The 25,785-nt window shown below is 43.3% G+C and overlaps 1 long non-coding RNA gene across 1 annotated transcript; it reads left to right on the top strand.

Annotated features, from left to right (window-relative positions):
• The first annotated feature begins 389 nt into the window (after positions 1–389).
• Positions 390–24,510, top strand: LOC126285370 (uncharacterized). Its single transcript, XR_007551631.1, has 3 exons — positions 390–497; positions 11,561–11,662; positions 24,434–24,510. It is a non-coding gene; the product is annotated as an uncharacterized LOC126285370 (long non-coding RNA).
• Positions 24,511–25,785: the final 1,275 nt, after the last annotated feature.

Raw genomic sequence — 25,785 nt, 5'->3', positions numbered from 1 at the left:
TTCGAATCCTGCCTCGGGCATGGATGTGTGTGATGTCCTTAGGTTAGTTAGGTTTAAGTAGTTCTAGGTTACAGGCGACTGGTGACCCCAGACCCCAGAAGTGAAGTCGCATAGTGCTCAGACCCATTTGAACAATTTTTGTATTCTTCTTGTATGTTTACGTCGGCACTGCGAGAGCCAACGTTGTGCTGAAGAGAGAATTAGAGCGACCTCGGCGTGTGGCTGAGTAGTGCGTTATGTTGTTATGAGTGGGTGGGCAGCGGTGTTGGCAACACAGTGGACTGGGCGCCTCGCAACAGGAGCCGGCGTTGTTTGTAAACTGCGGGCGCAGCGGGCTATAAAGACGCTGCCGTTGACGGGCCGTGCGCCAGTCCCCGCCCGCACCAGCTCCGGCCACCAGCGCCACCAGCACCACCGCACAGAGCACCAGCCACCAATCGCTGCCCAATATGGCGGCCGCCTTCGCCACGCTTCTCACTCTACTGGCAGTCCAGCAGGTATGGCGCATCCACAGCTGTGTTCTGCTCACTCCAGCGTGCGTTGCGTCCTGTGCTTCCGTTATCGGGTCCAAGCATGTACATAACTGTTTATATAGACATAGACGCCAGCAGTAAACAATGGGTTCCATTTATGTTAACCACCACGAATAAGTTTTTACCCAAAAACAAAATAATAAATGTGTCAAGCATATGTTGTTTAGCTTAATAGCTAAACAACATCTGCTTGACATTAATTATCACGAATTCTTTTCTTGTACCTTAGTTCGATGCGAAGATATTAACAGTAGAGCTTCTTTTTTAAACAGCACATCACATTTTTAATTCGGTAATGCACTTTCTCTCTTTAAGGCCTGTTCAATAATGTATCACAGCGTACCATTCACGTAAACATTACGTTATTTCAAAGGCAACATAAAACTGACTTTGATTCTCCTGTCCTAGCACATAGCGCCTGTAGCTGAGGTAACAGAACTCGTCACTTGCTCAAATTGACTGTAAACAAACGGAAACACAAGATAAACGTGCTATTATTAAACGACTTGAGAAGTAAAGCGACAAGACAGACACACAGTTATCGTCCAATTTCCTTACTGACACCCTTTTCCAAAATATTCGAAAAAGTAATGTACTCGAGAGTAGTCGCACACTTAAGTGGCGACAATTTACGTGCATAGTTTTGATTCCATAAAAGTTAGTGGACTGAGAATGCTATTTATACATTCGCTCATCAAATAGTAAATACATTAAATAATAACATATCGCCAGTTGGTATTTTTTGTGATCTTTACAAGGCGTTCGGTCGTGACCATTATAGTTTCTTAGAAAACCTCAAGTTTTACGGAACTGATGGCTTTGCACACGGATTGAAACATACTTGACAAACAGAATGCAAACGGTTGTGCTGAATAATTTAGACAATGCCGGAAAGCTACAAAATTTTAGTGGCTGGGGTAAAATCACGAAGGGAGTCCCACACGATTCAATTTTGTATCCTTTGCTATTCCTTATGTATGTGAGTGGCCTTCCACTTAACAGTCAAACAAGCAAAATTGATACTTTTTGCAGATGATACTAGTATTATGAGAAATATCGTTAGTGAGGGAATTATTAAGAAGAAGAATTATTAAGTGGTTTTCTGAAAACACAATCAGTTCTGAGCAATAAATAGTCATACCAAAATAATTGATGTAGCCGTGAGCAGAAGGCAGTAAGTAGGGTTGAGTGCTCCAAATTCTTGGCTGTACATATTGATGAGAACTTGAACTCGAAGAAGCATATTAGTGAGCTTCTGAAACAAGTAAGTTCACCTACTTTTGCTCTTGTTGTAATTGCTAGCTAATATTGGAAATAAATGTATCAGTCTCCCGACATATTTTACATATTTCCACTCAATAATGCCGTAGGTAATAATTTTCTGCGATATCTCATCACTGAGAAAGAAAGTATTGATTCCAAAAAAAGCGAGCAGTGAGAACAACATCTGATGCTCATTCACGGATAAAATGTCGGTACCTCTTCAAGCAGCTAGGCAAGTTCAACTGCGCCGTCACAGTACATATTTTCGCTAATGTAATTCGTCATAAATAATCTATCTCAATTTGTGAAGAACTGTGATGTACATACCCACAACACTAGAGGAAAAATAGACATTTATCACCCATTGAAAGCGGTCAGTGGCTCGAAGTATGTTCAGTATGCAACAACAAATTATTTTGATCATTTTACCAATAACGTAAAATGTCTAAATATCTGACAGGTAGCGCAACAAATTTTAAATTTAATTTAAAATCATTTCTTCTGGATAACTCCTTCTATTCCACTGACGAATTTCTACTTAAAAACTGGCAGGTGTAAGAAAAAAAGACATTATTTTTAAATGTAGCTGCATGAGTAGGAGTAAAACGACAACGTGTTCGTTAATGTTAACACTAATTACGTGCACATATCCTGTAAACTGACTCGTTTCACGTTATTTCGATAAAAGAACCGTTCATATGATCTGCTGAAATGTAATTAACTAGCTAAAAGACACTCCGGTCGTTCAGCCAGCCACCTTTAGCTGAAGATTTGTGTGAATGCAATTTATATTTTGCTCGTGTTTCTATTTGTTTACTGTGAACTCAATCACGTGAACGAGTTACGTTATCCCAGGCACTATGAGTTAGTGAAGGAGAGTAATTTTGTGTTAAGTTTCCGAAACGCCATGTTTACGTGAATGATACATGTAATACGTTTCTTGCACAGGTCTTAAGGAGAGAAAGTGGATTATCGGATAAAAAATATAAGGAGCTATTTTGAGAAGGACGTATTGCTGTTCATATCTTCGTAGCGAACAAGAGTAGAAGAAAGGCAGTCATGCTGTCACCTTGACAGTTTAACAACGTTTGCTTGACACTTTGCATTTTGCTTCTGGACAAAAAGTTATTTGTGATGGTAAACATTACTTGGACGCCCAGCATGAGGAGGCTGTGATTAACAAATGGTCAGTCAAGGTTTTTAGTAATGTACGATCTCAAGTGACTGATTACGTATCAAACGTGTACGAAAATGCTCCTGATCAGCTGACAGATAGATGTTAAATTAAAAATAGCGCCATTGAGCCACTGTAAAATGTTTTAATCATATTTTCTAAACTAATTAATTTGAAAGCATCATAAAGGAATGGATCGTTAGTATTCGGTCACGTGAGAAGTTGACTTGAGTTGAGCATTGTGTGGGGTGTGGTACGGCCTGTTCCTCTCTACCCGTTCGCTTTTCACCGTTCCGGCCAGCTGTGTGGTGCATAAGGTCGACTTGGGAGGCTAGGGAGCTAACCTCAAGTATAGAGCAGTAGCACTCAAACACAGTGTTTACATGGAGATCCCAAGATCGCATTTTGTAAACCGATTTCCCAAAACCGCTTCTGGGTGGTCATGTAACCAGTTCAAAATCGAGTCTGGAAATCCGCTTCTAGTTACCGGTTTTCTATTTCCGCAATCGATTTTCGGTCCCATGTAAACGCCAGCGGTTTTGAAACGTGCTGGGACTGTCAGGTCTCGTCTTGTTTTCATAAATTTTCGGTTAATATGGACGGAGTGGCTTATCGTACACTGAAGGATAAGTATAAATATTAAACTGAAGCTTCATCTAATTGAAGAGAAATAGTGATTGTGCTGACTAAATCAGAAAATGTAACAGCTGTTTTCCAGGCGCCACATTTAACTGCACTAGCAAAACAGCTTCATATCGCCGGCCGATGTGGCCGAGCGGTTCTAGGCGCTACAGTCTGTAACCGAGCGACCACTACGGTCGCAGGTTCGAATCCTGCCTCGGGCATGGATGTGTCTGATGTCCTTAGGTTAGTTAGGTTTAAGTAGTTCTAAGTTCTAAGGGACTGATAACCTCAGATTTAAGTCCTAAGTGCCATTTGAACCGTTTTTTCCTCCTTCTTCAGTTATACTCCTTCCTCCATAGTAAAAACCATGAATCCCATCCATCCCCTTCTGAAAACGACGAACCCCATCCATCCTCTTTTTATGTAGCCTTCTTTCTCTCATCTTTCATTCCATAGTTGTCATACATGTGTCCCATACAACCACAAGCTTTACGTGTTAACGTCATTTAACTCGTTGTTTCGCACCAATACATATTCCCTACTAACGTAAATACTTGTACATGAGATAATAAGGTTATTTTTTGATTTAACTAGCAGTTGTCATGATTATTATTTCGCCTTTTCCATCCTAAGCTTACTGATGGAAATTGAGAAATTTTTGTGGTGACACGTTTCTATGTATTTACAAAACATTCTCGGTGATATAAGAGTTTACTATTCTTTTTTGCCCCCCCCATGAACCATGGACCTTGCCGTTGGTGGGGAGGCTTGCGTGCCTCAGCGATACAGATGGCCGTACCGTAGGTGCAACCACAACGGAGGGGTATCTGTTGAGAGGCCAGACAAACGTGTGGTTCCTGAAGAGGGGCAGCAGCCTTTTCAGTAGTTGCAGGGGCAACAGTCTGGATGATTGACTGAGCTGGCCTTGCAACATTAACCAAAACGGCGTTGCTGTGCTGGTACTGCGAACGGCTGAAAGCAAGGGGAAACTACAGCCGTAATTTTTCCCGAGGACATGCAGCTTTACTGTATGATTAAATGATGATGGCATCCTCTTGGGTAAAATATTCCTGAGGTAAAATAGTCCCCCATTCGGATCTCCGGGCGGGGACTACTCAGGAGGATGTCGTTATCAGGAGAAAGAAAACTGGCGTTCTAAGGATCGGAGCGTGGAATGTCAGATCCCTTAATCGGGCAGGTAGGTTAGAAAATTTAAAAAGGGAAATGGATAGGTTAAAGTTAGATATAGTGGGAATTAGTGAAGTTCGGTGGCAGGAGGAACAAGACTTCTGGTCAGGTGATTACAGGGTTATAAACACAAAATCAAATAGGGGTAATGCAGGAGTAGGTTTAATAATGAATAGGAAAATAGGAATGCTGGTAAGCTACTACAAACAGCATAGTGAACGCATTATTGTGGCCAAGATAGATACGAAGCCCACACCTACTACAGTAGTACAAGTTTATATGCCAACTAGCTCTGCAGATGACGAAGAAATTGAAGAAATGTACGATGAAATAAAAGAAATTATTCAGATAGTGAAGGGAGACGAAAATTTAATAGTAATGGGTGACTGGAATTCGAGTGTAGGAAAAGGGAGAGAAGGAAACATAGTAGGTGAATATGGATTGGGGCTAAGAAATGAAAGAGGAAGCCGCCTAGTAGAATTTTGTACAGAGCACAACTTAGTCATAGGTAACACTTGGTTTAAGAATCATGAAAGAAGGTTGTATACGTGGAAGAACCCTGGAGATACTAAAAGGTATCAGATAGATTATATAATGGTAAGACAGAGATTTAGGAACCAGGTTTTAAGTTGTAAGACATTTCCAGGGGCAGATGTGGACTCTGACCACAATCTATTGGTTATGACCTGTAGATTAAAACTGAAGAAACTGCAAAAATGTGGGAAATTAAGGAGATGGGACCTGGATAAACTGAAAGAACCAGAGGTTGTACAGAGTTTCAGGGAGAGCATAAGGGAACAATTGACAGGAATAGGGGAAAGAAATACAGTAGAAGAAGAATGGGTAGCTCTGAGGGATGAAGTAGTGAAGGCAGCAGAGGATAAAGTAGGTAAAAAGACGAGGGCTGCTAGAAATCCTTGGGTAACAGAAGAAATATTGAATTTAATTGATGAAAGGAGAAAATATAAAAATGCAGTAAATGAAGCAGGCAAAAAGGAATACAAACGTCTCAAAAATGAGATCGACAGGAAGTGCAAAATGGCTAAACAGGGATGGCTAGAGGACAAATGTAAGGATGTAGAGGCATATCTCACTAGGGGTAAGATAGATACTGCCTACAGGAAAATTAAAGAGACCTTTGGAGAGAAGAGAACCACGTGTATGAATATCAAGAGCTCAGATGGCAACCCAGTTCTAAGCAAAGAAGGGAAGGCAGAAAGGTGGAAGGAGTATATAGAAGGTTTATACAAGGGTGATGTACTTGAGGACAATATTATGGAAATGGAAGAGGATGTAGATGAAGACGAAATGGGTGATACGATACTGCGTGAAGAGTTTGACACAGCACTGAAAGACCTGAGTCGAAACAAGGCCCCCGGAGTAGACAACATTCCATTAGAACTACTGACGGCCTTGGGAGAGCCAGTCATGACAAAACTCTATGAGCTGGTGAGCAAGATGTATGAGACAGGCGAAATAACCTCAGACTTCAAGAAGAATATAATAATTCCAATCCCAAAGAAAGCAGGTGCTGACAGATGTGAAAATTACCGAACAATAAGTTTAATAAGTCACAGCTGCAAAATACTAACGCGAATTCTTTACAGACGAATGGAAAAACTGGTAGATGCGGACCTCGGGGAGGATCAGTTTGGATTCCGTCGAAATGTTGGAACACGTGAGGCAAGACTGACCTTACGACTTATCTTAGAAGAAAGATTAAGAAAAGGCAAACCTACATTTCTAGCATTTGTAGACTTAGAGAAAGCTTTTGACAATGTTGACTGGAATACTCTTTTTCAAATTCTAAAGGTGGCAGGGGTAAAATACAGGGAGCGAAAGGCTATTTACAATTTGTACAGAAACCAGATGGCAGTCATAAAAGTCGAGGGGCATGAAAGGGAAGCAGTGGTTGGGAAAGGAGTGAGACAGGGTTGTAGCCTCTCCCCGATGTTATTCAATCTGTATATTGAGCAAGCAGTAAAGGAAACAAAAGAAAAATTTGGAGTAGGTATTAAAATTCATGGAGACGAAGTAAAAACTTTGAGGTTCGCCGATGACATTGTAATTCTGTCAGAGACGGCAAAGGACTTGGAAGAGCAGTTGAACGGAATGGACAGTGTCTTGAAAGGAGGATATAAGATGAACATCAACAAAAGCAAAACGAGGATAATGGAATGTAGTCCAATTAAATCGGGTGATGCTGAGGGAATTAGATTAGGAAATGAGACACTTAAAGTAGTAAAGGAGTTTTGCTATTTAGGAAGTAAAATAACTGATGATGGTCGAAGTAGAGAGGATATAAAATGTAGACTGGCAATGGCAAGGAAAGCGTTTCTGAAGAAGTGAAATTTGTTAACATCGAATATAGATTTAAGTGTCAGGAAGTCATTTCTGAAAATATTTGTTTGGAGTGTAGCCATGTATGGAAGTGAAACATGGACGATAACTAGTTTGGACAAGAAGAGAATAGAAGCTTTCGAAATGTGGTGCTACAGAAGAATACTGAAGATAAGGTGGATAGATCACGTAACTAATGAGGAGGTATTGAATAGGATTGGGGAGAAGAGAAGTTTGTGGCACAACTTGACTAGAAGAAGGGATCGGTTGGTAGGACATGTTTTGAGGCTTCAAGGGATCACAAATTTAACATTGGAGGGCAGTGTGGAGGGTAAAAATCGTAGAGGGAGACCGAGAGATGAGTACACTAAGCAGATTCAGAAGGATGTAGGTTGCAGTAGGTACTGGGAGATGAAGAAGCTTGCACAGGATAGAGTAGCATGGAGAGCTGCATCAAACCAGTCTCAGGACTGAAGACCACAACAACAACAACAACATTCTTTTTTTGCATATAACGATGACATACGACTTTTATTCCCGTTATTAACACAGGCTGTAGTCGAAAACTTGTACTGCATTCTCCCTGGTGATATTTTTAGATGAATTATATTTGGCGTCATTTTGCATTTAACTTCACATTAAGTCAGAAGCAGTTCACGAAAGAAAGAACTTATAAAAGCCGTAAAAAGGCGGGCAGTGAATGTGCAATCTAAGTTTTCAAGTACAACTTCTGCTAATAATGAAAAGAAAAACTAATTGTACTCTTATGTTATCGAAAATAATGGTTTGTCAAGGGTTATATGTTCTCTGATTTCCAAAGCACATTATTTGGTTGAAGCCTTCTAAATACCAGAAATATTTTGCTTATTCAGTGTTGGATTTTCCAAAAGTCAACTTTGTAATGATTATCTGGCAACAATACCTGGTTAACAACTTCATTTTCTATTTTCTTTATCTTTAATTTTTTTTCTCAGTCCAGCTTTTAACGCGCCTGACCGCCATGCAGGGGGCCTGGGTCTGGGTGTCGCGTTGTCCTCATCATCAATTCGTCACTTTGGACGCGCGAATCGCTGAAGCTGCCGATCAACCCCAAATCGCCCAGTAATGCGATGCGAGCATTGGTGTGCCTGAGCAGACTGATACAGACACGGCAGCCCGTCGCGAGTTAACCGATTTTAAAGGTGCAATGACAATCGCTGCAACACGCATGGGTCATAGCATATCGGAGATGATTCAATAATTTTCGCGAAGTCAACAGCGTCTAGCGCGGATTTTCAATATCTCGGAGACAAAGTTTCCACACGCGTAAACCCCCTAAGAGCTTCATCGAGCGATCGATGGTCTTCTGCAAGTCACGCCCTATTCGAAAGTGGTGCTTCAGGAATGCGTTTCTACCAGAGCCAAATGGACACCATAGGCTTAGACAGCCGACGAGCGCCTGGTGTCACATAACTTTGTCCATTCACGGTTCAAATGGTTGAAATGGCTCTGAGCACTATGGGACTTAACATCTGAGGTCATCAGTCTACTAGGACTTAGAACTACGTAAACCTAACTAACCTAAGAACATGATACACATCTATGCCCGAGGCAGGATCCGAACCTGCGACCGTAGCGGTCGCGCGGTTCCGGACTGAAGCGCCTAAGAACCGCTCGGCCACAGCGGCCAGCTCCATTCACGGTAACAGGTTCTTGATACACATCTTATACAGATTTATTCTGATGCACCTTGAATTATTATTTGCTGTTACCTCATAGTAGTTTTACATTAAACGACTAACGGAGCGAGCCTAAATTGTAGTCCTGTATACTCGGACAACATTTCCTCACACTATTGTGATAGACTAATCAATTATTGATGTAAATGCCCATACATTTTCTAGAAAATCAATTTAGCATTTAAATTTATCGAAGCCTACAAAACCTCTTAATACGTGCCCAGTCTTATAAACTGTACCGAACGGGCGCACACAGTTACGAAATGTATATCACAGAATCGCTAGTACTATTTGGCCAATATTGATAAATTTGTGAACATATTTCAGTGTCTTGTAAAACTGCTTTTAATTTCTCCTGGAGCGTAAACACATTAGAGTAAGCATTTCGCTTACGTGGGGCAGATGTAATTTGACGATAAACATAACTATAGCTTCCAATCATTTACTATAGCTTCTTACAAGGTAAACAATATTCGAGGAATAAAATATTTTTATATTATTGAACAAGTGCGCAATTTCATTTACTTGGGGTAGAGTGAAGCTTACTGCGAAATAATGGGCATTAACAATAATATAAAAAATTTCGAAGAATGTGTGCTATAGATGGCAGGATATTAAGATAAAAAGCCAGTACTCAGCATAAATCAAGTTCTGTAACGTGATAAAAAAAAACCGTGTTCACATAAGCTAGCTACAAATGAACATAAACGGGTCTGAGAAGAGGAAATTAGAAGCTGCTAAATGACACTTAGAATGTTTGTAGCAAAATATTCACGCGTGCTTAAATAAAGTAGTAACAGTGAAACGAAGAAGTGTGTACGAGGACTATTGGGAGAGTAAGGAGCGATTGGTCGCGAAAGGGGGGCAGCTGCCTGTGCGTTCCGTCAGTTCTCCAAGTAGATCTGGAGTTCGTGCCAAAGTGTTGTGGGCCGAGCTGAAGATCAGGGGGCTGTATGGTGGCGCTCAAAACGCTGCAGGAGCGTCTTAGTTGACCCTGCAGTGTGCTGCAGGCTGTACGAAATCTGACGAATTCTCACGGTAGACACCTATACTTGGCGGTAAACAATGTTTTATAGGCATCTTTACATGCTCACTGTGAGCTCAGAACTCAAAAGAGTGACGTGACGTGATCGATAGGCATGCTAGAGACGCTGCCCAACACATCTGTGCAAAGCTTCATCGGATTTTCACAGCGATTTCCATTTCGCAGCCGATTGGAACGTACTAACCGAATGGCCTTCGTATTTTCAGTATAAACAGAAAACTGAACAATAAACTAACATGAAATAAACTTATTAATCCAATGCACATCATGACAGAATTCTATAGGACGACGGAACATAGGAAGATCCTTTGAAGAAGGAACATGTCTGTAGGCTTAAACATTTTATAATCACTCCACCTTCTAAGTATTTTTGGATGTGAAGAAACATGTCGTGGATTTCGTTTTGAAACACCTTTGTAGTTGAAGAAGAGTTGTCGTTGCACCCACTGCTAGAAAATGGTCATTTTTATACGAGGGTTGTCCAGAAAGCAAGTTACGATCGGTCGCGAAATGGAAACCACTGGGGTAATCCGGTAAAACTTTGCACAGGCGTGCTGGGCAGTGTCTCTAGTATGTCCGTCGATCGTGTCGAGTCGCACTTTTCAGTTTTGGGCGAACAGTGAGCACGTAAAGATGCGTAGGAAATAGCGTCTCCCGCCACGTATGACGGTCTGGTTAGAGCTTTCGCCTGTGTCATGCAGCCCACATAACACAGCTGTCGAGCAGTTGCTTCTTCATGCCAATTTTCGGTCGCACTCAGCAGGGGCAATGAAGATGCTCCTGCAGCGTTTCCGGTGAGAAGTGTTTGGTCACCCACAACACAGCCCGTAACTGGCTCCCCCTGAGTCTCGTCTCTGCTCACGAGAACCGCTGACTATGAAGACAAAATTTGTCCACAGACAACGAGCTGCAGATCAGTGCAGATAACTGGCCGAAAGCACAAGCGAATGCTTTCTATGACGAGGATATGAGAAAGTTGATACAACACTACGACAAAACTCGAAGTTGGAGCGGCGACTATGTAGAGAAGTAGGTGGAAGTTGTACCTAACAGTTCCAAATAAACCGTTTCTGGTTTCCACTGTGGTTTCTATTACGCGACCGATCGCAACTTACTGGACAACCCTCGTATAAAAGTTATATGGATATGGTGTCTGTTGTTTCGGAGATGTCCGAGAGAACATACACCATATCCATAAAAGTATATAGTTCTGGCAACGTCGGCCATGACCTTCTTCTTCTGTGCGGATGCACACATATTCCCCAAACTCTTACGGGACTTGGTAAGAATGTCTTCCACGAGTAATGAGTGTGTTGGGGTGGGACACTACGAATACAGTATGTGGACATATAAGGTGAGAATGCGAGTATCGCGGGAGGCGAGCGCGAGATAGTACCTGCAGTCGCGCTATCCTCTGTGCCCTCGGTGGCTCAGATGGATAGAGCGTCTGCCATGTAAGCAGGAGGTCCCGGGTTCGAGTCCTGTTGATATATATCAACGCCTGTCGGCAGCTGAAGGTATTAATATAATTCTAATATCGTATAAAAGCGTATTGTACGCCATTGCTGCGTGCTGGACTTTGCTTCCAGAAGACTGAAGCAAGAATGCCCCGACTTTGGTATTCAGCTATAGGCTATGCTATGCTAACGGCATCCAATTTCTTTGTGTGTTGCAGGCTGCCGTCCTGGCAAAGGACCTCTCATGGGGTCACCGCCACCATAAGTCACCCACTGTCGTCGAGGTCGTGAGGTACGGGCAGGCCTGCCCGTGCGCCAAGGTAACGAACTACACCTCACACCTACCGTGCGTCAAATTCCTGTCTCACCTGCATTACATTATACGAGTCTACCACTAGAACTTTGAGACGATGCGACAGCTGCAAGTTGTCCTGTCCAGTGAAAACAGTATTTCAATACAAAATTTTTCTTTATTTTATGACCGGTTTAGATCTGACAGACAAAGACAAAGGGAATGTTTGAATTTATCAGTGAGAGCATTACGATAGGATACAACGCTATTGGCAGTATTGTTAACGTACCGGGTGATCAAAAAGTCAGTATAAATTTGAAAACTTAATAAACCACGGAATAATGTAGATAGAGATGTAAAAATTGACACACATGCTTGGAATGACATGGGGTTTTATTAGAACCACCCCATATTGCTAGACGCGTGAAAGATCTCTTGCGCGCGTCGTTTGGTAATGTTCGTGTCCTCAGCCGCCACTTTCGTCACGCTTGGCGTCCCAGGTCCCCAGACCTCAGTCCGTGCGATTATTGGCTTTGGGGTTACCTGAAGTCGCAAGTGTATCGTGATCGACCGACATCTCTAGGAATGCTGAAAGACAACATCCGACGCCAATGCCTCACCATAACTCCGGACATGCTTTACAGTGCTGTTCACAACATTATTCCTCGACTACAGCTCTTGTTGAGGAATGATGGTGGACATATTGAGCATTTCCTGTAGAGAACATCATCTTTGCTTTGTCTTACTTTGTTATGCTAATTATTGCTATTCTGATCAGATGAAGCTCCTCCATCTGTGGGAGATTTTTTGAACTTTTGTATTTTTTTGGTTTTAATAAACCCTCATGTCATTCCAAGCACGTGTGTCAATTTGTACCTCTTTATCTACATTATTCCGTGATTTATTCAGTTTTCAAATTTATACTGACTTTTTGATCACCCGGTACATGACCTGAGAAGCAGCTGGAAAGCAACATGCCTGTATCCTTAAACTAGTCAATAAACTATAAAGTTGTAGCCCTGAGTATGGCAGACACTTCTTATGGTTATATTTTAGGAATGTGGTTCCCCACAGCTCTTAAATACGTATTTAGAGAAGGTCATGATTACCACCGACAGATGCTGATAACTATATTTTTATTCAACAACCAGTTTCTATCCACAGACTATCAGGCTCCTAAAAACATCTGCAACACCATAGTAAGCGATAAAATCAATGGCGCCAAATAATAAAAGCCATGAATTCGTTACTGTTGTCAAATAGTGAAACACTTCATTGTCCATCGTAAAAATGTGCAAAACAGTGCGCTCATTCATGTTACATTAGGCTGACGGAGACATGACTGAGTTCATCATTTCGTACATTTTTATTATTGACGAGGTTACGCTGCGATCAAGGGGCATCTTGTTTGACAAGTAATTAAAAGGTCTTGGGTCCCGGGATCGAACACAGCCACTCTTAAATTTCGAATAAAAATCTTCAATAAACTGCCGACGAAGACTTCCGGCAGAAGAAGTCACCATCTCTCTGCCAAAGGCCTTGTCTACAAAAGGGCGGAGAGGCAGACAGAGGTTCAGGGCGCTCTATTGCCCCTGGGCTGGGAAACTGCGCCTAAAAGGCGGAAGAATCAACAATGATCAACGCCATGAGGATGCAAAAGGCAACGGAAACCATTGTATTAACGAAATACAAAGAACATGTCACCTGTAACTGAAAAAAAAGTCATGAAGATCTCTTCATGGGCAAAAGATTCCTGTTAGGCCCCCTTCGGATCCCCGGGAGTGGTTGCGAAGTGAGAGGTCACCATTAGAAAGAGATGGAGTAACCAACGAACGGATAACGTTCTAAAAGTCCGAGCATGGAACGTCAGAAGTTTGAACGTAGTCTGAAATCTAGAAAATCTGAAAAGGGAGATGCAAAGGATCATTCTAAATTTTAGTGGGAGTCAGTGAAATGAAATGGAAAGATGATAAGGCTGATTAGACGAGTATAGGATAATATCAACAGGAGTAGATAATGATATAAAGGGTGTATGTAGGCTTCGACATGAACAGGACAGTAGGGTGGAGAGTGAGATGCCGTGAACAGTTCGGTGACACGATCATTCTCATCAGATTCGATAGCAAACGAACGCCGCCAGGTATACATGGCGATGTTGCTAACAGGAGGTGTAGAGGTAGATGAGGATTAACGGCAGATAAACTCCAATAATCACGGAGGAGTGGAACACGGTTTTAGGGGAAGGAATAGAAGAAAGGCTTACGGAAGACTATGTACTTGGCCGTAAGAATGAGAGAAGAGAAAGACTAATTGAGGTCTGCAATAAATTTCAGATAGTAATAGGGAATACCCTGTTGAATATTCACAAGAGCTGGAGCTGTATTTGGGAAACGTCCGGAGGCAAGGGAGGATTCCAACTGGATTACTCATGGTCAGGCGGAAATTCCGAAGTATGATATTGGATTTTAAGGCGTACACAGCTGGAGATATAGACTCAGATCACAATTTAGTAAGGACGAAGAGCAGAATGGAGAGAATCACCAGGAACAATCTGTGTGGAAGGACGTGGGATAGTGAATTACTGAGGAATGATGACACGCGTTTGAAGTTCGAGATGTATGTGGCTACTGCGCCATGGAATACCACAACAGGCAGTTGTGGACGTCTCTAAAAAGGGCAATCACAGATGTCGGACAGTCAAACATAGATGCATGGAATCTAAGTCCGAAGAAACCTTGGGTAAGAAAAGAAATATTCTAGCTGCAAACAGGCGTTGCTATACATCAATGGGGACATGTTGAAAATGTGTGCCCCGACCGGGACTCAAACCCGGGATCTCCTGCTTACATGGGAGGCGCTCTATGCATATGAGCCACCGAGGGCACACAGAGCAGGAGATCCTGGGTTCGAGTCCTGGTCGGGGCACACATTTTCAACATGTCCCCAATGATGTATATCAACGCCTGTTTGCAGCTAGGGTGTCGATTTCATTATCATTTCATTCTAGAGAAGCTGCACGGTCATCAATGGTATCTGTTCTTTCGTGAACAGATACTACCTTCATATAAAGGAAATATTTCAACTAACTGATGAAAAACAGAAGCACAAAAATTATCACGGAAAGACAGGAATTCAGCAACATGTTCTGGGGTGTAGAAAGCTATGGGACAGGGATATGCACATATACAGATGTCGGTAGTACCGCGTATACAAGGTATAAGAGTTCACTCCATTGCTGGAGTTGTCATTTGAACTCAGGTGATTCGTGTGAAAAAAGTGATTATGTCCGCAGACTTTGAATGGGGAACGGTAATTGGAGATACACGCATGGGACATGCCATTTCGAAAGCAGTTACTGCATTTAATATCGGAGATCCACCGAGAAGACCAAATTTCTGGCATTACTTGTCTCCACGGACAACTTAGTGGCTGACGGCCTTCACTTAACCACCGAGAACAGCGGTGTTTGCGCATTGTCAGTGCTAAGAGACGAGCAACACTGTGTGAAATAATCGCATAAATCAACGTGGAACGCAAGACAAACGTATCCGTTAGGATAGTACGGCGAAATCTGCCGTTAATGGCCTATGGCAGCAGACGGCGGCCAAGAGTGCCGCTGCTGACGGCACGACAAGCCTGCAGCGCCCCTCCTGGGCTGGTGGCCGCACGGGTTGGACCCAAAACCGTGGTCCGGTCACGTGACCTCCGCTAAGAGCTGACGATGGTTTGCCGCAGACCCCACGAAGCCAAACTGCTAACACGGCGCTTTGCAAGCTGGTGAGGTTTGTGTTTACGAGGGGTGGACTGGATCCTCTGCTCGTATTGAGCCGACGATTGACTGGAAATGTTTTTGTTCGGCTGCTTGGAGATCATCTGTAGCCATTCGTGGAGGATGACTATGTGTCATGTCGCCCGGTCACAACTGTTCGCGATTGATTTGAAGAACATTCTGGACATTTCGAGCGAATTGTTTGGCCAGCTAGATCGTCCGATACGAATCCCATCGAACATTTATGGGACATAATCGATAGGTCAGATCGTGCACAAAATCCCACACCGGCGACACTCCCATTTATGGATGGTTACAGAGGCAGCACGGCTCAGCATATCTGCAGGAAACTTCCGACGACTTTTTGAGTCCACGGCACGTCGAGTTGCTGCAATACACTGGGCAAAAGGAGCTGCGACGCGACATTAGGAGGTAAGCCTTGACTTTCGTGTCCTCAGTGTGAACCATTTAGGAATGACATAAATAAGATGTGCAGCACGACCAAGGGGCAATGGTGAGAAGAAATTTAAAAATCAAAGATCGTTGGAGGGACTGACTCAACATACAGAAACGTCAAAAAAGAAAACCTTCGGTCGAATTGAGTGCAATGGGAATTCCACTGTTAAGCGCAAAGGAAAGAGTGGGTAGGTGGAATCTGCACATTGAAGGTCTCTAAAAGGGGAGGACTTTCCCGATTACTTGATAGAAGAAGACGTATGTCTTCCTTGTTACTTCCTGATTACTTGATAGGAGAAGATAGATGTTTTCCTTGTGTTACGGTGCAAGATGTTCGACATTATGAGAAAAATACGAGTAAGCTGTAAGGAAAGACGGGTATATACACTGAAGGGCGAAAGAAACAGGTGTAGGTAAGCGTATTCATATACAGAGAGATGTAAACAGGCAGACTACGGCGCTGCGGTCGACAACGCCTGTATAAAACAAGTGTCTTGGCGCAGCTGTTAGATCGGTTACTGCTGCTACAATGGCACATTATCAACATTCAAGTGAGTTTGAACGTGGTGTTACAAAAAAATGGTTCAAATGGCTCTGAAAACTATGGGACTTACCTTCTGAGGTCATCAGTACCCTAGAACTTAGAACTACTTAAACCTAACTAACCTAAGGACATCACACACATCCATCCCCGAGACGGAATTCGAACCTGCGACCGTTGTGGTCGCGTGGTTCCAGACTGTAGCGTCTAGAACCGCTTGGCTACCCCGGCCGGCCGTGGTGTTACACTTGGCGCACAACAGGTGCAACACAGCATCTCGAGTAGCGATGAAGTGGGGATTTTTCCGAACGATCATTTCACGAACGTACCGTCAATATCAGGAATCTGGTGAAACATCAAATTTCCGACATTGCTGCAGCCAGAAAAAGATCCTGCAATAACGGGACCAATAACGACTGAAGAGAATGGTTCAGCGTTACAGAAGTACAACCCTGCTGCAAATTGCTGCAGTTTTCCATGCTCGGCCATTAACAAGTGTCAGCGTGCGAACCATTCAACGAAACAGCATTGATATGAGCTTTCTGAGTCCAAGACCCTTTCGTGTACCAATGATGACTGTATGACATAAAGCTTTGCACCTTGCCTGGGCCCGTCAACACCGACATTGGACTGTTGATGACTGGAGGCATGTAGCATGGTCGGACGAGTCTCGTTCCAAATTATATCGAGCGATGGGATGGACGTGTACGGGTATGGAGACAACTTCATGAATCCAGGGTACTGTTCAGGCTGGTGGAGGTTCTGTAATGTGGTGGGGCGTGTGCAATTGGAGTGACATGGGACGCCTGATAAGTCTCCATAAGCCTCTGACATGTCACTCGTACGTAAGCATCCTGTCTGATCAGCTGCATCCATTCATGTCCACTGTGCATTCCGGCGGACTTGGGCAATTCCAGCAGGACAATGCGACACCCCACACGTCCAGAATTGCTACAGAGCGGCTCCAGGAACACTCTTCTGAGTTTAAACACTTCCGCTGGCCACGAAACTACCCAGATATGCACGTTATTGAGCATATCTGAGATGCCTTGCAACGTGCTGTTCAGAAGAGATCTCCACCTCCTCGTACTCTTTCGGATTTATGGACAGTCCTGCAGGATTCGTGATGTCATTTCCCTTCAGCACTACTTCAGACATCAGTCGAGTCCATGCCACGTCGTGTTGCGGCACTTCTGTGTGCTCGCGGGGGCCCTACACGGTATCAGGCAGGTGTACCAGTTTCTTTGGCTCTTCAGTGTACAATATGTAATAGAACCACAGGGAAAAATGTGACTGGCAGACCAAGAACCAAGTGGTCGGGTTATAGTGAGTGTAAGACAGTGATTCAATCTTTCCCCCTTACTGTTCAGTTTATACATCGAAGAAGATATGATGGAAATAAAACAAAAGGCTCAAGAGTGGATCCAAATTCAGGAGGAGAGGATATCATTGATGAGATTCGCTAATGGCATTGCTATCCCCAGTGAAAGTGAAGAAGAATTGCAGGATCTGTTGAGTGCAATGAACAGAATAATGAGTACAGAATATGGAGAGAGTAAACTGCAAAAAGTCAAAAGTAACGAGAAGTAGCAGAAATGAGAACAGCGAGAAACCTAACATCAAAATTGGTTGTCACGAAGTAGATAAAATTAAGAAATCCTCCTACCTCGGAAGCAAAGTAGCAAACTAGCACAGGCAAAGAAAGCACTCCTGGTCAAGTCTGCTGGTCTCAAACATTCACCCCGATATGAAGCAGAAATTTTTGAGAATGTTAGTCTTAAGCACAGCATGTATGTTAGTGAATCATGGACGATGGGAAAAATCAAAATAGAAGAGCGTCGATGAGTTTGAGAAGTGGTGTTACTGAAGAATGTTGAAAAACAGATGGAGTGGCAAGATATGGGATGAGGAGGTTCTCCGCAGAATCGGCAAGGAAAGGAACACACGGAAAACACTGACAAGAAGAAGAGATAGGATGTTAGGACATGTGTTAAGACATCAGGGAATACCTTCCGTGGTACTGGAGGGAGCTGTGGAGGGTAAAAGCTGTAGAGGAAGACGGTGACTCGAGTACATCCGGCGAGTAGCAGGGGACGTAGGTTGCAAGTGCTACACAGAAGTGGACTGGTTGGCGCAGAAGAGGAATTCGTGGCGGATCGCAGCAAATCATTCAGAAGACTGATCACCAAAAACACCTAATTTACTACTATTTGAGAGGAATGACGTGTTGATGCACTTTATAATTAGTGTTGGTTTCATCACCTAGTATGTGGTAAATGTTTTTAGGAATCTGATGTCTGGTTTGTGGTCTGGACAGAATCTAATTGTTCAATAAAGAAATTTTTTAGACAGCTCTTGGCGATAAATTATGACGTATTTCAAACATCTTACAGTTGACTCTCGCACTTTATGTTCAAGTTTATCCCCTGTGACAGAGGTAGACAGCGTTCCACCGAGAACATCAGCATCATTGGGCCAATTGTGGTAACTGCATGCTTCTGTCTGGATAGTGATTTTTAATCCTTGGAAGGGGCGGGGAAGGGGGGGGGGGAAGAATTTGTGCCCTAGTGCACATGAATCGTTGTTTCATACTGGGTTATTTTAAAAACGAAGCAAACATTGCTGAAAATTGACGATCAAATGGGCCTACAGTTGAAGATATCTCTTGGAGACATTACGTAATCAAATCCAGATAGCTGCTATATTAGTTTAGTGTTTTTATTGTGATGGATCCATTTCGGCTAGATTGTAGTCTTCAGAGGTTTGCCAAAATCATATAATATGTTTTATTTTATTATAATGTTCGGTAATCGTATTTTCAGATATATAAATTTGGTATTTCTGTCCTTATATCATCAGTGGTGTCCTCCTGCTTAGGTGGGTGGTGACGTGCTTGCCTCCCATGCAAGCGGGTCTGGGTTCGATTCCTTTTTGCACAAGAGTTAAGGAAGTCCGATGCAAATGGAGGTTTGATTTCTGCCGAGTGTTAACCGAGTGGAAGCTGCTTATTCTTGGGAATAAACTAATATTGGTAACAAGAAACGACAATAAGGAATGTACATATTGAGAGGCCAATGTCAGAATACCCAGACTCGTGAACAGAGGTCGACAAGAGGTTCGTGAACTCACACCAGTTGTTGCCCGAACCGCCCGTTTCTGAGCCAAAAATATCCTTCTAGAATGGGAAGAGTTACCCCAAAACATAATACCAAACGACATAAGTGAATGAAAATAAGCAAAGTAGACTAATTTACGTGTCGAAGTATCACTCACTTTTGATACCGTTCGAATAGTAAAAATGGCAGTATTAAGTCTTTGAACAAGATCCTGAACGTGGGCTTTCCACGACAGCTCACTATCTATCTGAACACCTAGAAATTTGAACTGTTCAGTTTCACTAATCGTATGCCCGTTCTGTGAGATTAAAACGTCAGCTTTTGTTGAATTGTGTGTTAGGAACTGTAAAGACTGAGTCTTAGTGTGATTTAACGATTCCACACACTCATTTCATTTTTTATCATCAGTGGCCGTTGTCACTCTGTACTATGTTACAACGAGGTGCCGATTTAGTAGTCTAATGTTATAAACTGTTTTGTGCTCTGCTGTTTTTGTTAATCGTCCTTTCTTATAATTTTCTTTATCATTCAACGTTTTATCGTCAGATTTGACAGATTGACAGTTGTGATGGTCAGCCAAAGATGCTTTATGGCTACACTCACTATGGCGTTTTGATGTTTTCATTTTGGGATCGTATGTATGATCTTTGTAATCGATGTGTTTATGGGTAATTGTTTGTGTCTATCAGTTATCTTTGGTTAGGAATTCAATAAAATACCCACACTCACATCGATTACAAAGGTCAGACATACAGCCCCAAATGATAACATAAACACACTACAGGAACTGTAACGACGTAGCGTATTAGGCCCACTGCTACAACTGTCTGCCACTCAAATCTGGCGATAAAACGTGAAATTACAAAACAATTACGGGAAAGGTAAGTACCATATCTATCTATTTGAAAATACTTTTAGCCAGCATTACAGTAAATAATAAAATAAAAAATATGATGTAACTTCCGCAGATAAGTACCAAATCTGTATATCTGAAAATTCGATTAACCAACATTATAATAAAATAAAAAAAATATTATGTCACTTTCGCAGATTGTCTGAAGATAGCGATGTAGCCGAAATGGGTCCGTCACAATGAAAACTACTATAGCAGCAATTTGGATTTTATTACATTGCTGAAAAATTCATTTTTTACTTTCACCTTTGGTCAGCGCCATTAACTTAGGTGCGCCGTTTGCAGAAGACTTTCTTATAGTTAACTCTCTGCGACTAGTCGCGAGTTTGTTTAGCCAGTCTGAGTAGGTCGCAGAGATGCTCGTTACGGTGCGGAAGAGAATGTTTAAAAAGAGACGTTGTGCGCTGTGGTGAGGCTCATTCAGGAAGTTCCAAGGGGTTACAGTGCAGAGCGAATGAAGAAACATGTAATGAGGACCACGCTAAGATGAAAGAAACTCGTGTTAATACAGAGATGTACCGCACAATTCCACAAACGGAAGAGGAAGAAGGTGGAAGGACGTGATACCATTTGTATTACGCGCCATCCACCGTCACTTGTCTTGCGAAGTACAGATGTTGGTAAAAATGTAGCGCAGCAGAAAGCGCTTCTCCAGTATCCGTACGCCAGACGTGTCCCCCTGGTGTGTGCTATAGTCAGCAAATGATGCAACAGCGCCCCACAACGCTCAACAGAAACGAGAAAATAAGACTGTAGAAAGGCTGGGAAGTGATGAGAAGCCATCGGTAACCGGAACATTGAACGCGGCGTGGCAGGTACTGGGATGGCTCGTCTGGCAGCGCGCGACAACCCAGAAGCAGGCGACCAGGTTGAAATTGCTGCGTGGGTGACGTCACTCTACAAATTCAAACGTGCGGTTTCGCTCTGTTGTAGGCCCACCATTTATTTTCCAAATAGCTTTCGCTGTTGGTAATACTGTATTTGTGGGTAACGCTCCAAATTCTACCGTGATCCAGATTTCATCGCAGGCCTAATTTCAGGTCTGGGGAAGGCGAGAAAATAGAACGCCCTAGTTGCACTCCGCTAGAATACAGCTCTGTAGTGTTCAGACTGATATTCGGGTCAAAGGTTGCATTATGTACTACTAGTATCCAGCGACGCGGTCCGGCATCGTGCATGTAGCACTAAGTACCTACAGACGGAGTACTCGTCGCGCGTAGCGGCGATAGCTTACATTCACAAACCTTCCTCGTGAAGGAGTCTGCCTGTTAGTGAACATTTCCTGACGTTGGTCTTCACATACAGACGGAAAAACGCAGTGGGGGACTTTAATTTACAACGTGTGTGTAGTGTAAACAATAAGTGATTATCACGTTAATCTATAGTAGACTGGAGTTAGCCCTGTTTCAATTTTATATTCATATTACAGAAGCATATGTGTATTGTGAAGAAAATTTGTTTTAGTCTAATTTAATACAATATTAGCTAAATATCTTCTTTTTTCTCGTAGCGGTGTTGCAAAGTATTAAAGTGAACGTTAATGATATGATTTATAACATATGGCTCTAACCTTGGAGTCGTCGTTAAAGTTTTCTGGAAACAGCTTTATTTTCACCCTGATTGAGAACGTCATCCACTGTTGTTAGGTGTATGTTTACGCTCATAAACCAAGCTTTTTTTTATATTGAGATCCACATTTATGTTAACTCTAATTAACAATCAAACAGTTGAGTGCAACTGTTTAGCTCTGCTTAGACTGTAATATTGGACGACAAATCGAAAATCACATAAAAACTGTTGTCCAGAGGCAGCAATAACACAGTTTTAAATATGAGAATTGGCTGGAAAACTTGTTCAATGAATGCTGTAACTTTGTTTCAATATTCGATTTTCGTTTTGACTAGTTAACTGCATGGCCTGGCAGAGGGTGCTTTGCCTGAATAGGCTTTGCCTGAACTATTCATCACACTTGCTTACGTTTCCGCTTCCAGTCTGGTTGTTCATGAAATGGGTATGTGTTGACTATAAAATATTTGACAATTACAATAATAAATCAAATTCCAGAAGATTCTCAAGTAGATTAGCGATTTAGAGCAAGTGGCCATTTTTTATTACTGTTATCAAGATACGGCTCCATATTTAAGCACCGTTTTCGTATTCTAGACTTCCCGATAGGTGATGGCGTCATAGTCAGACAACTGAGGTCACAACAATTGTTTCTATATTAATAGCCTATGCTCAGAAAGAAAAGAATACCTCGAACGAATAGAGATGGGATGTACACATTTACGGTAATTGTAGATTAGTATGTTCTACAGAAATGATTAGCATTTCGGTCATTTCGGTTCACCATGTGTCCTGTTCCCACCGAAGGCACAGCGTCCACCATGGTCCCTGATAACTTGTTCCATGTGTGATGGCATCGACGCTTATAAGGAGCGAATGGCACCCTGTGCATCCATGCTGCATTCACCCGGTTCCAAAGTTCACCCGTGGTGGTCGGCATTAGGTCACAGTGCTGCACCGGTCGTTTCACTATATCCCACACATTTTCGACTGGCGATAAGTCTGATGATCTAGCGAGTCACGGCAAAAGGCTGACATTCTGTGTCTCCAAGAAGGCACGTGTTCGTGCAGCAACATACGGACGTGCGTTGTCTTGCTGGAAAATGTCGTCTGTGATGATGTGCGGAAAGGAATGGCTACGGGGCGCAGGATTTCACTGACGTAGGTCACACTGGCCACAGCGCCCTGGACACGCGCCAGCTGTGATTTGTGGATGTATCAAATAGTACCCCACACCACAAGGCCTTGAGTTGGCGCTGTATGTCTCGCGAAAATGCAGTCAATGTGATGCCTCTGCGCATGCGTGCAGAGAACCAAATTGCGGCCATCATTTTCAAACAACAGAATCTAGATTCGTCCGAAAACACTGATGCCATTCCTGTCCCCAGTGACATCATTCCATACACCACTGCCGTCTGGCACATTTCTGCACACTCGTCAAAGGTATGCGAAGAAGTGAACGACTCGCAGATAACTCATGCCGTAAAAACCAACGACGGATTGCCACCCCTGACAGAGCGTACGATTTGTTCCATTGCTGCACCAGAACTGAAGACGACGCAGATGTGTCCTGCAATGCCAATCGAATTAGGTGTCGATCTTCTCGGGGGGAGGGGGGGGGGGGAATGTTCTCAGGGGTGCGACGTGACCCATATCGTCGTGTTCTACGGCCTTCCGTGAACCATTCTCGGTACAGCTGTTGCACTGCCGAAACACTTCGTTCCATAGCAGCAGCAATTTTCTGGATGGATACATCACATTCTCTCACGCCAATAATGCGCCCTCTTCCAAACTCTTTGATCTGACGGTACAGGTCGAGCATACGTCTGCCAGGCATCCAGTACGTCTGCCCAAGTCACGCTGATCCACTACTTCGGTTTATAGGGACGAGAGCCGCAGGCACACTTTGCCGGTAGGTGATGTTGCGCGGCGATATCGATGTTGACCTGAGACCTGCAGGCCGACATGGTGTAAATGCTACACATTTCTGTAGAACATACTGCTGTACGTGTCCTGCGAATATCAACGTCCTATCTCTCGTCGTTCAAGGTGTGCAGATTTACATCAACATGAGTGTACCTTTGCTCACCTTACGCATGACCTTAAGCTTACCGAGCCAATTGCGTTGTGGCGCAACACTGAAATGTTATGCAACACCTCTGCGACTAGAGAACCTTTACTTAGTCGTAAGCTAAAAATCTTAGACTAGACTTTATGAAGTGCCGATGCTGCAGTACTTTAGACTGCGCGAATAGCAAACTGTGGCACACGAGACTGATATTATGAATCCAGACGTCGGGCGGCCGGTCTCTTAGAGCTAACAGATTACTTAACAGACTTCACGGTGAAACAATAAGCTTCGGCCCTTCCCTCAGTGGAGGACGGAGACGGTGAGGCAGCACTTCATCACAGTGGTGTCCCTCCCTTCCCGGTTGCAGACGCTGCCGTTCGAGCTGGAGGTGCCGGTGCAGCCCAAGGAGCCCGTGCTGCACACGTACGGCTACGAGGTGCAGGCGCCGCCGCCGCGGGAGCCGCTGCCGCTCTACAGCTACGACTATGAGCTGGAGGTGCCCGTCAAGAAGCACCCGCCCATCAAGTGAGTGTCCGCACGTCTACAACACTAGAGCAGGCAGCAAAGGAACCACCCATATAGCGAGAAGCTACATAACCTACAACATAACACCAAAGCACGAGTAGCTGAACTATCTGCAAAAATATACAAATACACTCATACGGTTCATAGCACTACGCGAAAGCACCCAGCCACCAAGCGAGTAGTTACTTAGGCAATGACACTACACTACATCTACATCTACATTTATACTCCGCAAGCCACCCAACGGTGTGTAGCGGAGGGGACTTTACCTGCCACTGTCATTACCTCCCTTTCCTGTTCCAGTCGCGTATGGTTCGCGAGAAGAACAACTGCCGGAAAGCCTCCGTACGCGCTCGAATCTCTCTAATTTTACACTCGTCATCTCCTCGGGAGGTATAAGTAGGGGGAAGCAGTATATTCGATACCTCAACCAGAAACGCACCCTCTTAAAACCTGGACAGCAAGCTACACCGCGATGCAGAGCGCCTCTCTTCCAGAGTGTGCCACTCGAGTTTGCTAAACATCTCCGTAACGCTATCACGGTTACCAAATAACCCTGAGACGAAACGCTCCGCTCTTCTTTGGATCTTCTCTATCTCCTCCGTCAACCCGATCTGGTACGGATTCCACACTGATGAGCAATACTCAAGTATAGGTCGAACGAGTATTTTGTAAGCCACCTCCTTTGTTGATGGACTACATTTTCTAAAGGACTCTCCCAATGAATCTCAATCTGGCACCCGCCTTACCAACAGTTAATTTTATATGATCATTCCACTTCAAATCGTTCCGCACGCATACTCCCAGATATTTTTCAGAAGTAACTGCTACAAGTGTTTGTTCCGCTATCATATAATCATACAATAAAGGATCCTACTTTCTATGTATTCGCAATACATTACATTTGTCTATGTTAGGTCAGTTGCCACTCACTGCACCAAGTGCCTATACGCTGCAGATCTTCCTGCATTTCGCTGCAGTTTTCTAATGCTGCAACTTCTCTGTATACTACAGCATTATCCTCGAAAAGCCGCATGCAACTTCCACACAATAATTGAATAACAACACTTTCCACAACACTGAAGCAAAGATCGATCAAGTGAGTGGCAGAGGAATCTACAGTACTACACTAGAGCATTCACTAATCAAGAGAGTAATTTCACAATCTGCAGTACTGCTCAAATACAGCAACAC

Source organism: Schistocerca gregaria, chromosome 8 (assembly GCF_023897955.1).
Source record: "Schistocerca gregaria isolate iqSchGreg1 chromosome 8, iqSchGreg1.2, whole genome shotgun sequence".
Taxonomy (NCBI): domain Eukaryota; kingdom Metazoa; phylum Arthropoda; class Insecta; order Orthoptera; family Acrididae; genus Schistocerca; species Schistocerca gregaria.
This window is presented reverse-complemented; position numbering and strand designations above follow the sequence as displayed.